Source organism: Thermobia domestica, chromosome 10 (assembly GCF_964235325.1).
Source record: "Thermobia domestica chromosome 10, izTheDome1.hap1.1, whole genome shotgun sequence".
NCBI lineage: Eukaryota > Metazoa > Arthropoda > Insecta > Zygentoma > Lepismatidae > Thermobia > Thermobia domestica.
The window spans coordinates 247193429-247206658 of NC_137463.1; positions in this window are offsets into that span (position 1 = coordinate 247193429).

Sequence of the window (13230 nt, forward strand, 5' to 3'; positions counted from 1 at the left end):
TTCGAGCTGAGTAATTGTTTTTGAGGTTGAGTTTCGAGTCGAGTCGAGTTTCATAAATGGCTTGCTCATACAACTCGTTTTAACTCGTATTGAAATCATGGCCTCATTAGATTGGAAAGCGAAAACCTTGAGAAATGTTAGGAGTAATGTAGAATACTTTGTGTTGCTCACGATAGGGTACACTACTCGCATCTCCTCTCGTCTCGTAACAAGACGACAATAGATTTTTATAACGAGACACCTGGAGATGTCGTGAGCACTACTAGAAGTATATACTATAGTTCTTATCATCAAGAGTAAGACCTGCATAGTTGAATTTTTGAGCCCAAGTAAAAGCCTAACCCGCATAGTGTTGTTGAACACACCCACTTTTGAACATTTTTGGTCGGCGCCCTATAACTTTCAGGGCCGTAACTTATGGGGGGTACGAGGGGCAACTGTCTCCCCCAGCGAAGCTCCCCGCCGTTCGAGGGGGCCCACTTTAGAACAAAATTTTCTTACTCCATGTACGGGTGTGCGAGAGGGTCCACAGGCTCCGGGAGGGCCACAAAGAGTAGGTGAAAGATGGAAAGGAGGAGCCTATTTTCGATTTTTTCGGGAGGGTCCAAAACAACTTTTTCTAGGAGCCCAAATATTAATGCTTGCCTCCAGAAAAAATCTAAGTTACGGAGCTGAGAACTTTTAACAATTTTTGGCTTGAACCCGAATACTTGCTCCTCCGGAACTCAAACCCAGAACCTCGTGAACGATGTCCTTACCTCCTGAAGACTTCTCGACGAGCGAGATCGGCAGTCAACTAGTTTTTAGTATTCAGATACAAACCGCCTATTTTTCATGGCTATACACGGTGTTATAATAATAATAATAATAATAATAATAATAATAATAATAATAATAATAATAATAATAATAATAATAATAATAATAATAATAATAATAATAAGCAGCAGCAGCAGCAGTAGTATTGATAATTAAATTGTCTATGTAGGGTACATGAAGTGTACTTGAAACTACACACAGGATTTAATTCGATTTGGCTCCTTTTGGCTCGACTCGACTCAAAACTTGACCCGAATTCGACTCGAATTGGAGGAAATTTTTCGAGCCGAGTTCTCGAGTCGAGCCCAAAGATGTCGGTTTCGAGTTTCAGAGAAAACTCGTTCGAACTCGGTCGTGCCCATCCCTGTAGACAGACATTCCTGTTTTGCCTACATCAAAGATGAGGCAGAGATAATGGTATAAATTGCAATAGGTCTATAGGTGAAATGGGAATAGGCCAAAAAGGCATTCCTCTTTTGCTTACATCTAAGATGAGATGGAGCTATTAATTGCCGATAGGACCATAGACGAAACAGAAATAGGCCAAACAGGATAATACCTCTGAAATAACTAAGTTCTACAAAGCAGATTCTGTCCTATTGAAACTATTGTATATGTAGTTTAAAACGCTGATATATTCGTAGAAAAATATAATAAAAATAAGTGATAAAGTAAATTTTGTTTTTGACATCTGTTTTCAGGAGCAATCTTCAATTATTTCATTTGAATTACGGTATACCATTGTCAATTCACAATTCAAAAGGTAATCTGTTTCATTGGAGTCAGTAGGTCGCAGTTTTAAATAATAAATTATGGAATCCAACATTTCTACAGAGGGAGTACTTACATAAGTAACACCGTAAGACGGGGCTACTTTGCACTCCTGTGTCGGTAAAACCATGAACAGTAAAGAGGAAGTTTCAACTGCCACAGTAAGATAGAACATCTAACTGTACAGGGTGTCCGAAAAGTCCTTCCCTGATTACAGAAATTGATAACTCAGGCTAGAAATAAGATAAACTGGTGTTGAATTGTTTACAAACTATAAAAGTTTTGGTCACATCAGTACACTTCCACATGAGCACCCTTGGTAGCACGTAGCACATCTAGGCGATATTCAATTTCCATCCACACATTAGCCAACATCACTGGAGGGATCGATGCAACGACTGTGGTTATTCGTTGCTGCAGGGTTTTAAGATCTGGTACACGTGTTCGGTAGACCTCATCCTTGACATAACCCCATAAAAAGAAGTCTAATGGGGTTATGTCAGGAGAGCGTGGAGGCCAAGCTGTTGGTCCATCACGACCAATCCATCGCCCAGGAAATGTCCTATCGAGATAGGCACGGACGTCCAAACCCCAATGAGGTGGTGCACCGTCTTGCTGAAAAACGACATCGGGGCGATACTGAAGCAGCTGAGGAACAGCATACAGCTGCAACATATCCAGGTACACTGCAGATGTGATGGTATCCTCAGCGAAGAAGAATGGCCCGATAATTCGATCGTGCAATAACGCGTACCAAACATTCACCTTTGGACTGCCTCTGGTGACCTCCCTGTGTTCTTGAACTTCTCATACCAGGCTTTAATGCTCTTGACATCAGGTGGAGTCCTCCCAAATGTTGTCTGGAACTGTCTCTGCACCGTGGTTGGTGATCGTGTCTCATGGTACCACAGGACACACTGTACCTTCTCCTGGTTGGTTGGCATAGCTTCTTGGGCTTCTTACTTACGTACTACAAACTTAAAACAAAAAAAATTGAGACTTGGTAAAACAGAACAAACCTAACACAGACAAAAACTTTTATAGTTTGTAAACAATTCAACACCAGTTTCATATTTCTATCTTATTTCTAGCCTGAGTTATCAATTTCTGTAATCAGGGAAGGACTTCTCGGACACCCTGTATTTTGGCTATAATGTTGGCGGTTAACATGAGAATTCTAATTACTCGGAGGGTTCGTTGTTGTAAAGGTATGGAAAGCAGTCACTGTAAAGGCCGTGTAGACTGCATCAATATTTGTAGACTGCAGTTTCGTGTAGAAAATGAAATGTGTAAATACTGAAGCAGGCAAAGCATTGCACAGAAACGTTATGTTCGTATGTCGAACATACTTTTCTGTATGTTGTGCAAAGCAACCCCAACTATGCGGTTACTTTGCACCAAAGTTTATATTTCAATAACTATGGTCATACTGAATGTTTACTAATGAACTTACACTAATGTTTTCGCTATTTTATGTTTAAAATACAATGTTCTAAATCATTACGTTGGTAAGTTACATGCGATTTTCTTTAAAATTGCTTAAATCTTGTGCAAAGTAACCCTGTCTTACGGTATTTTGTTTGTGGAGTGTTACGTGTGTTACATTACTTTGGGGATGCTTCACCCCACCCCATCGCAATGGCAGAATCTATGAAATAATAATGTAGTATCCAGAAGGTTAGGCGTGTATTTCAGATTCCGGACCTACCACGTACACAATACAATGTAGCTTTGAAGAAACATGTAGGTATATTGTTTAAAATTTTCAGCGAAAGCACAGCTGTTAAAAGCAAATGGCTTACCTCATTGAATCGAATCGTCGTTACCAACACAGAAGCCAGACTTCGTACGTACGTCTATGTAGTGCTTCATAAAACGATTAGGGGATAATCTTTAATAAAAACATGACGGTAATATCCACTTCAGAAAATAACCGCAATAGACGTTTAGTAGAATCAGACTTTCAACTGTGCGGCGTCTTCAGTAGCTTTTTTATCTTCTTTTCTTGTAAAGCACCTGCGACGGGCAGACGAAATGTCCTTTCTTGCTCAAAAACATTTTTTTTCCTCATTGTAATAAACAGTTGACACGTGGGTGGGTGAGTTATTTAAGGGCAAGTATCAGCCAGGGATGTCCCATTTGCCCCCATATTTTGATACCAGGAGTAAATATACCTATAGAGAGGGGGTAGGGAAGAAACTTTTACTTTTTCACGCTGTCATTCTATTTTGGATCAGAAAAATAGAATAGATGCCGCCATCTGTTATTCTTCTACGATTTCTGAAGAACTGTTTTTAGATGTCAGAAAAACAACATAAGGGTCTCTGGCGATATGATTGGCTGAAAGGAAGAGGGTCTGCAGGTGCCAAAGGACTCATTTAAGAGTGACATCCCAACTGGGTACAATTATTTTGATTATCGTATATTATTATTATTATTATTATTATTATTATTATTATTATTATTATTATTATTATTATTATTATTAGAGTAGTAGTAGTTAGTAGAATTTGCTCTCTTCTAACCTCATGGCTGTCTTTGGTGTATATGGTCTCAAGTTCGAATCTTGGTGGAGCACATAATCTTTGCTGTTGACTTACTATCTTGATGTCTTCGGGCAGTTGTTCCGATGGGAGCTCATGTGGTTCGGGTCCCACCTTAGCTATGGGTCCACGTCTTGTATAGCCTCCCTGCTGAAAGGGATGCTAAACTGAAATCACAATCACACACGATCCTTTAATTAATAAAAGAAAAAGGCTAAGGAAGAAATATCACTCCTATATTTTACTATGTATGTCTCTATTCGTAGTAATATTGATATATTTCTGGACTCTAGCGTTTCTAAGTATCCTTTTACCACCGAAATGAAAATGAAATGAAATCTTTGAGTTTTACATCCCACGGTTATGCCGGTTAGGCTAAAGGAGACGGTGATGATGAGAGATCAATGAAATGGTGGAATGAAGAAGGTGGGAGGAAACGAGAGGACCCCGAGAAAACCGATGCTTGTCCACCACAAAGTTCACTTGACGGGGGCTGGGATCGAACCTGGGACCCCAAGCACCAGAGGTGAATGCTCTACCACTGAGCCACCGCGGCCCCTCTGTTACCACCGAATACGTGTGCTGTGATCGGGATATAATTACTAAGTAGTACTGGTATATGTTTAAAAAGAGGTACCACTTGTTTCTTGGCTGGTAGGAAGGCAAATGTTCCTCGCTTGGGGTAAATTAAACAAAATGTACGTGCGCCATTGCTTTATTCCAATGTTTGTAATTGAGATTAGTTGAAGGAAATAGTAATCAGGATATAGTTTATGTACACACACGTATAGTTTCTTTCTTTATGCCTGGAGGAGAATGACATGAAATCATGAACGTGAACGAATGGCTGGGAGGGCGAGAGAAAGAGACTTATTTTCTAAATGGATTGGATCCAATTATGTCGTCTATTGAGAAAGAACACGCGATACCTCTTAAAAAGTACTTCGTCCTATTCGCATCGATTCAATTGAAAGTAAACAGTCCATGCAGTGTGTTTGCACTAAAGAGCACTCTCGCTTCGGTGCAAAAGAAACCGGCTGCAAGCGATCCACAAGCATCAACAACAAAGGACCAATTGCTTCTGCCTTCAGCTTCTCATTATTAAATGATGAGCTTTGGCTAGACTTTTTTTAAAGCAGTTACTACAAACAGTATTACCAACTCCAGAATTATTATTATTATTATTATTATTATTAATAATAATAATAATAATAATAATAATAATAATAATAATAATAATAATAATAATATTAATTTTTACTTTCTAGTGACGTTAGCAGAAAAGACTAGCGATGCGCGCGAGACACGATTTATGGCTGTCTCGTCTCGAAAATGCGCTGTAAAAGTGATGTCTCGACTCGAAAAATGTATATTTTCCTATTGGAAGAGCCGTGTCTCGACTCGAATTTTGGCAGGAAAATCCTGTCTCGATTCGTTTCGTGCGCATCCCTAGAAAAGACAATATACTTATCGTTAAAAAATAGAATTGGATATTTTAATAGATTTACTCTTTTCATGGCCCAAGTAGATGCCGAAAAAAAGCCATTTTTCGGTGCCTATCGTCCGTTCTTTCGCCCCGATGTAGGCTATTTCCAGTCGCCTAGAGGCCGATTGTTTAACTCTTCTGCGCCTAATTTTAAACTTAAAGTTTTAATGATTCCCCAGCTTTGTAAAAACAAATTTTCTTCCTACCTCCCAGTACCATATTTAGGATTTTATTTCGGGGGCTATGCACAACTCGGGGAAGCAAGGGGGCAATTGCCCACCTGAATTTGAAAATTAAATGTATTTTAATGTATGCTAAATTGTAGTTTTAATGGCAAGAATTGCAGACTGGTGAATCTTATGTTTATGACACACACAAAAATTTAGAAGTGAATCCAACCTTTTATTCTATTCATAGAAGAAAAAGGAAGCATATTCATGGCCTACCTAATTTCCCGGGCTACTTATTTCCACTCTTGATTTTTTAAATTCAAACATTTACCTTTCTTTATAACTAAATGATGTAAACATTCCATTGCTATAATAACTAAAGTCTCGTTAAGTTGATATTCGTGCAAGTTGGTGTGGAACATCAGTTTCGCTTATCAGCTCTTCTCAGTTTTGGTGTTACTGACGACGGCCGACTTGAATCACAACTAAAGGAGAAACGAAAGAAAGTAACAACTAAGAAAAAGTAACAGAAAAGTAGAATGGACGAAACAAACAAACAAAAAAAGACGCATTTCTTACATGGAATGAAATTTGACACAGTATTATTTTGAACAAAGAGCATAAGAATATGCAAAGTCAATCAAATTCTTTGAAATGGGGGTCCACGGTGGCTCAGTGGTAGAGCGTTCACCTCTGGTGCATTGGGTAGCGGCTTCAAACCCTGCTCCTGCCAAGCGAACTTTATGGCGGACAAACACCGTGTGCGTGGGTTTTCTCGGGTTTCTCCCGTTTCCTCCCGTCTCCTTTAGCCTCGCCGTTATAGCCGTGGGACGTAAAGCGCAAAAATTTCATTCCACTTCTTAGAAATGGCAAGAATTTCAAGAATGGCAAAAACTTATTTCGAAGAGGGGGTTTGAGCCCTGTACCTCCCCTAAATATGGCACTGTTACCTCCAAAAAGAAATGTAGTTTACTGAAGAGTGATTGTTTTTTTTAAATGAAGTTTCCTCGAAAACAGCTGCAATGGTTTTGTTCATATTTTATATATTAATAATGTCATTTAAAACTCTATCCTGAGGTATAAAGTTGCTCCAAGGATAGTTTACTTTTGGAAGCGAGTCTTTTGTGGATGATTTTCTTAAAAATGACTCATGCCAGTTTCTTGAAACTTCATAGATAAATGTTTTGCAGTTACTCACTCTCTTGGTTTTTAGTTATACTTTTTTTCTCTTTCATTCTTTTCCAAAGCATGTTAAACATAAATAGCCTGCTCAAAATATAAGTGGCACCGTCACTGGCACCCCTTAAAAAAAATCCTAACTACGCCACTGCTTCTTTATACCCCGTTCAACCATGTAAAGACAACAGCAACGACTCAACTAAACAATGTAGTAACCAATGGCGTACGCAGAAGTTCGTGAAGAGGGTTCAAGATCCAAAGTTTGTACAACTCCAGCTATATACAGTGGAACTTGTATAATTCGAACCTCAAGGGACCAGTAGAAAAATTCGAATTAGAAAAGTTTTTGTAAATGGTTGAAATAAACAATCAAACTTCAGGTTTTAATATAAAGACCATTATTGGAGCTAATAATAAGTGTTTTAAGTACTATACACTCATTGTAAAACTAGAAAAAACATAGGTTAATACAATATGAAGTAAGATACTGTACTGTAATACGTACGTACATGCACTGTATTATGCATGAACATTGAAAAAAATCATAGAAACAGAAAAGAATATTACTGTGTTAATAGACAAATAACTGTCATGAGACTCAAAAGTTCTGAAGCAAATTGTTCGGCGTTTACTCTTAAAAGGAATCCACTCACAGGAATCTTCTTATCTCTTGTTTGCCATCATACACGAGTTCACACAACACAGACAAAATCACAAATGTCTAAACGAATCACAGTATGAATCTTCATCCGTTTCTTGGAAAATCCGACCCTATGACTTGACCTTCTTTTAGATTTACACGGCAAAAACTTCGAATTATCCAGATTATAATTCGAATTAACCATGATTTTTTAAAGCATTATTTGTATATAAAATTCTAGGGACCAAGAGAAAAATTCGAAATAAAGAAGTTTTCGAATTACAGAAGTTCGAATTATCCAGGTTCCACTGTATATCAATATAATATAGTAATTTTTTTCTGCATACCGTCTTCCTTAAGGGGTGGGCTAAAACCCCGAAACAGCCTCCTTGCGTACGCTACTACAAGTAATTCATCAGACACGTTGTACTCTGAGACATATGGATTACTGATCATTCTTTGTGGGATGGCAACATTGAGTCTAACACTGAATGAAGATAGATGCACCCACAAGGGCGTGTGAGAGTATATGGAACTCCGTTTGGAAGGAAACTAATCAGAGTACAAGAATGGAAATAAAGAAGAAGAAGAAAGTGAAAACGCAGAGACCCTTGAGGTTCATGTCTACTGACATGTTAGTATGAGAAATCGAAACCAACAATTAAAAGAAAAGAAGTAAATAAAAAACCTCTAAACCAGTGTACTCGTGTCGAACGCCCATGGGTATTAAACAGATTACGTTCGACTGAGAGAAACAATAGCCAAAAGAACTTGCATGGCAGACACTCACTGTGCTCCATATGTCGTACACACAACCTGCTGGATCCCCCCACCGTATCCTCCCCCTTCCATATTCCTATCTTTATTTTCTTTTGTGTTATTGCTCCCGTTATTAATTTCATTGTTTTGCGTTCGGCGACTGCAGGTAGAATGACACGGGGCAAACAACATTAGATTGAATCGACAATGGCTCTTCTGGTGAGAAGAGCTGCTATTATACCTCTGGATGGATAGATCATTGCCACTTCTTGTAATGGTGAGGTCTTTTTACGTATTACAATGTAAGAACGAAAGTGGTAGCTGCGTGTCTCTTTTGTTTCGTTCGAAATGAAGAAGAATGGAATTAAATAAGAGGAGACAAGTACGTCATTGTGTGTCTGGCTGGCCTGGACCAGTCTAGCTACAGCTTCTGGTTTTTCTTGACGCTTCTTCTACCTGTGGGGCAATGGGGACGTATTGTATAGCCACAGCTCACGCCAGAGAATCTAAACGCTGTTTGAATGAATGAAAAGTGAATGGGCCCCTCTTTACAACCTTTACCTGATTCAAAACTCTCTACACAAAACCCTCTATATATATCGTACCTTTTACTATAAACGTGTTTGGCATGAAATGAAGGTGGGTCATGCTGTAGCTTAAAAGGTACGTTGTGCTCCCGTAAACTTCATAGTCCACCCTTAAAATGGAATGTCCTAGCTTTGCCCTCAACACACAATATTAATTTTAAATTTACTTACTCAGGTTCCTGTTCAACGCCGAGAATACATGAGACTTGGACCTATACTATAATGAGAGATACCAACCATGTAAGCTCCACCGGGAATTGAAACCTGATGTTTCGCCATGAAGGTGAGAACAGTTACTATATTCTGTGTAAGAAGCTCAATCATTTTAGTGAAAATCGTGACGAGCTTGATTGGTTCTTCTTTTCAAAGTACGTTTTGAAAAAGTCCAACTTTAGTATTGTAATAATAATAATAATAATAATAATAATAATAATAATAATAATAATAATAATAATAATAATAATAATAATAATAATAATAATAATTAAACACTGCAGAAAACACAATGGTAAATCACAAAAAGATTGCAAATGCAGATGGCAAATAAATCCAGAAACAATACAATGTATCACAAGCAAAAGTGCTCAATTTGGACTAACCTTACTCAAACTCACGCCCACATCTTTTCGACCTCACGCTCATAACATCATTCTGATCTCAAGCTCACAAAATCATTTCCTCATCACGCTTACTTGACCTCACGCTCCCACCTTTTTGATATCACATTCACTCGACCTCATCATCACATCATGTTGACACCATGGTCACTCGACCTCACGATCACAACATCCTTTTGACATCGCGTTCACTCGACTTCACACTCACAGCATGCTTTCGACATTACACTCACTAGACCTCACACTCACATCATCATATCGACATCACGCTCACTCGACTTCACCCTCACATCATGATTTAAATCTCGCGCTCACTCAACTTCGCACTCACTTCGTGAGGGTGAGGTCGAATGAGCATGAGTTCGGGCACCTTCGATCACAAGTGGTTGCACAATAAGACACAAATGAAATATAAGAAAAGATAGGAGAAAGTGGTAAAAATCATGCACCAAGAAATAGAAATGGAACATAAAAAATATACTAGAAAATATACCATGCCATAAATCATACTATAAAGACTGGCCCAAAAGTAGGTTATCAGTCTTGTATGTTTTATATATGTAGGTCTGTATACCTACTTTTGGACCAATCTGTATTATAAATACAAATTTGTCTAGGAGAACAGATAAACACAAACAAAAGATATACACCACAGACCGGTTATCACAGTAATGAGGAAAATTGAAAAGAAAAGACAAAAAAGAAGCACATCAAATAACGAACCAATCACAACAAACTTGTGGGAGGCACATAAAATAAAAATAGAAAAACACTACCCCAAGATATAGGAAAGCAATTGGAAAGAAGTGAGAATAATGCCACTAGTAATTATCGGATAATGGAATGATCTACAAGATGTGGAAAAAAGGGGTTTGAAACAATCGAAAACGAAGAAAAAAACATGGGATACAGATGAAAGGTAGCAAGATTGGACCTACATTGAGAAAAATGATAACCAATGAGCACATTATTTCTAGATAGTCTCCTTGATTCTAGTTCTCTTATCAGTAGCCTTGATCACCAACGATCATTATATTTCTAGATAAACGTCCTGATGTTCATTCTTTCTTATCAGTAGACTTGATAACTAACGAGTACAATATTTCCAACTGATCTTTCTGATTCTCATTCTATCTTGTCAGTAGACCTGTTAACCAACGAGACAATGTTTCTAAATACTCTTGATTCTAATTATCTCTTATCAGTAGACTTCATCACCAACGAACACTATATTTCTAGATAAACGTCCTGATTCCCATTCTTTCTCATCAGTCGAGATAACCAACGACACAATACTTCTAGATAATCTTATTGATTTTAATTATTTCTTATCAGTAGACTTGATCACCAACGAGCACTATATTTCTAGATAAACGTCCGTATTCTCATTCTTTATCATGAGTAGACTAGAAAACCAACGAATACAATATTTCCAGCTGATCTTTCTGATTCTCATTCTTTCTCGTCAGTAGACTTGGTAACCAACAAGTACAATATTTATACATAATCTTGTTGATTCTAAATTATCTCTTATCAGTAGACTTGATAACAGAACGAGCACAATATTTCCAAATACTATTCCTGATTTTTTTCTTTCTCATCAGTAAACTTGATAATTAACGAGCACAATATTCCGAGATACACGCATTTGTCCTAATTTTCATTTCATCTTATCAGTAGACTTGATAACCAACATTTTTTTTTCCTAAATACTCTTCCTGATTCTTATTACATCTTTGTCACAAGACTTGACAAATAACAAGAACAAGTTTCCTATATCTTTATTATAGTTTTATCGTTAATACATTTCTGTGTGGTTTCTAAGCTTGATTATAAATCTCGAGATTACAAATCTCTCAAATAGAATTATTTAATCAACAAGTGACTGTTGATAGTCTGCCGGAGTGTAGCTTGTAGGGATGCGCACGAGTCAAGACATGTCTCGAATCTCGACTCGACTCGACTCGAATTCGAGTCGAGATTCGAGTCGAGACACACTTTCTAAAATTCGAGACGAGTCGAGTCAAACGTATTTCTCGACTCGAATTTTTAAGTTTAACGTCGGATTTGAAACACATGAGCTTCTACCATGAATCAAACCTCGTTCGAGAAAGGCGCATACGCTAACAACATAGCAACGGGGAGCTCAACATTTAGTAATATGTATGTTAAGTTGTAAAATTATATTCGTTTAATTTTCACTAATATAATCTTCACAATGTAAAGCATTCGCTAGGCACGTTATCTTGTTTAAAAACAAAAAGCCTATCTCTTATGTTTCCGTCTCGGGGTTGGACTGCGGGATGATAGAAATGATAAAAGATGTTTTTATTATATTTTGTACAGTAGATCTGCTCCTTCATAATATCCGTGTTTGATAAGAATGAACCTCCCTGGCTCACGAAAATGTATACGTAATATAACAAACCATGCACATTAAATGCCAGACTAATATAGTAAACATTGAAGATGCCCCCTAGAAAATTTTCTTCGGCCGCCCATGTCTGGAGGTACACAGTTTCGCAGCTCAATCGATACGATGTGGATGTATTGAAAGTCCACTGATTTACCCATCGAATTTAAATTTTATAAAAATATTCTCAGTGAATACTAACCTGAGGAGAACTATTTTTTTTTAATTTGATCGTTAAAGTTTTTTTTTTTTTTTTTTTTTTTTGTTTGTTTGTTCACCAGGTCTCGGTAATCGTTCGGCACGAAAACTGCAGTTTCTACAAGTGTTTCCCTAGCCAATTTTTTGTGAATGGGGTCCTCCAGGAGCGTTATTTAGGGGGTAATTCCTGCGTTTGTTATATACATATATAGATATAGATAGATATAAATATAGATATACTGTATATATATATATATAAAGATAAATAGGAACAGGTCTTTAAAATTAGTTCGGACTGACATAATTTGCAAGAATCTATCTAGTCTAATATAAATAGTTGGTTTGTGTGTTTGTCTGTCTGTATGCGGACCGAGGACTGGGGACCAGACGAGTGGACCGAGAATTACCAAATTTTGGTCAGGGGTATCTTGGCCCAGGCCCCAGATCAGACTTTTTTTTAAAATTCGAACCAGGGGGTCTCAGTGGGCGCTTACAGGGACATGTAAAAGTGGTAGAAAATAGCCGATATTACTGTCGAATTCATAGTTTTCGCGGTCGCTGAAATCAATGGTGAAACTCTGATCACATTAACTTCCAAATTCACCCTATTCGGGCCGGGGGTCACCGCGAGGGGGGAGAGTTGAGATATCGAGACATATAAAAGTAATCCACAATGACCGATATTAGTGTCAAATCTATAGTTTTCGCGGTCGCTGAGATCAATGGCGACAATTCCATTAGCGATAATATGCAAATTCAGATACAATTGCATGCGGGCCGGGAGCTAGCGGGGTCTCAGGGGAGCGGTATCCTCCCCCCGGTGACCCCGGCCCAAATAGGGTGAATTTGGAAGTTAATGCGATCAGAGTTTCACCATTGATTTCAGCGACCGCGAAAACTATGAATTCGACAGTAATATCGGCCATTTCCTACCACTTTTACATGTCCCTGTAAACACCCCCCTGAGACCCCCTGGTTGGATTCCGAGACATGTAAAAGTAATCCAAAATGATCGATATTATAGTGTCAGATTCATAGTTTTTGCGGT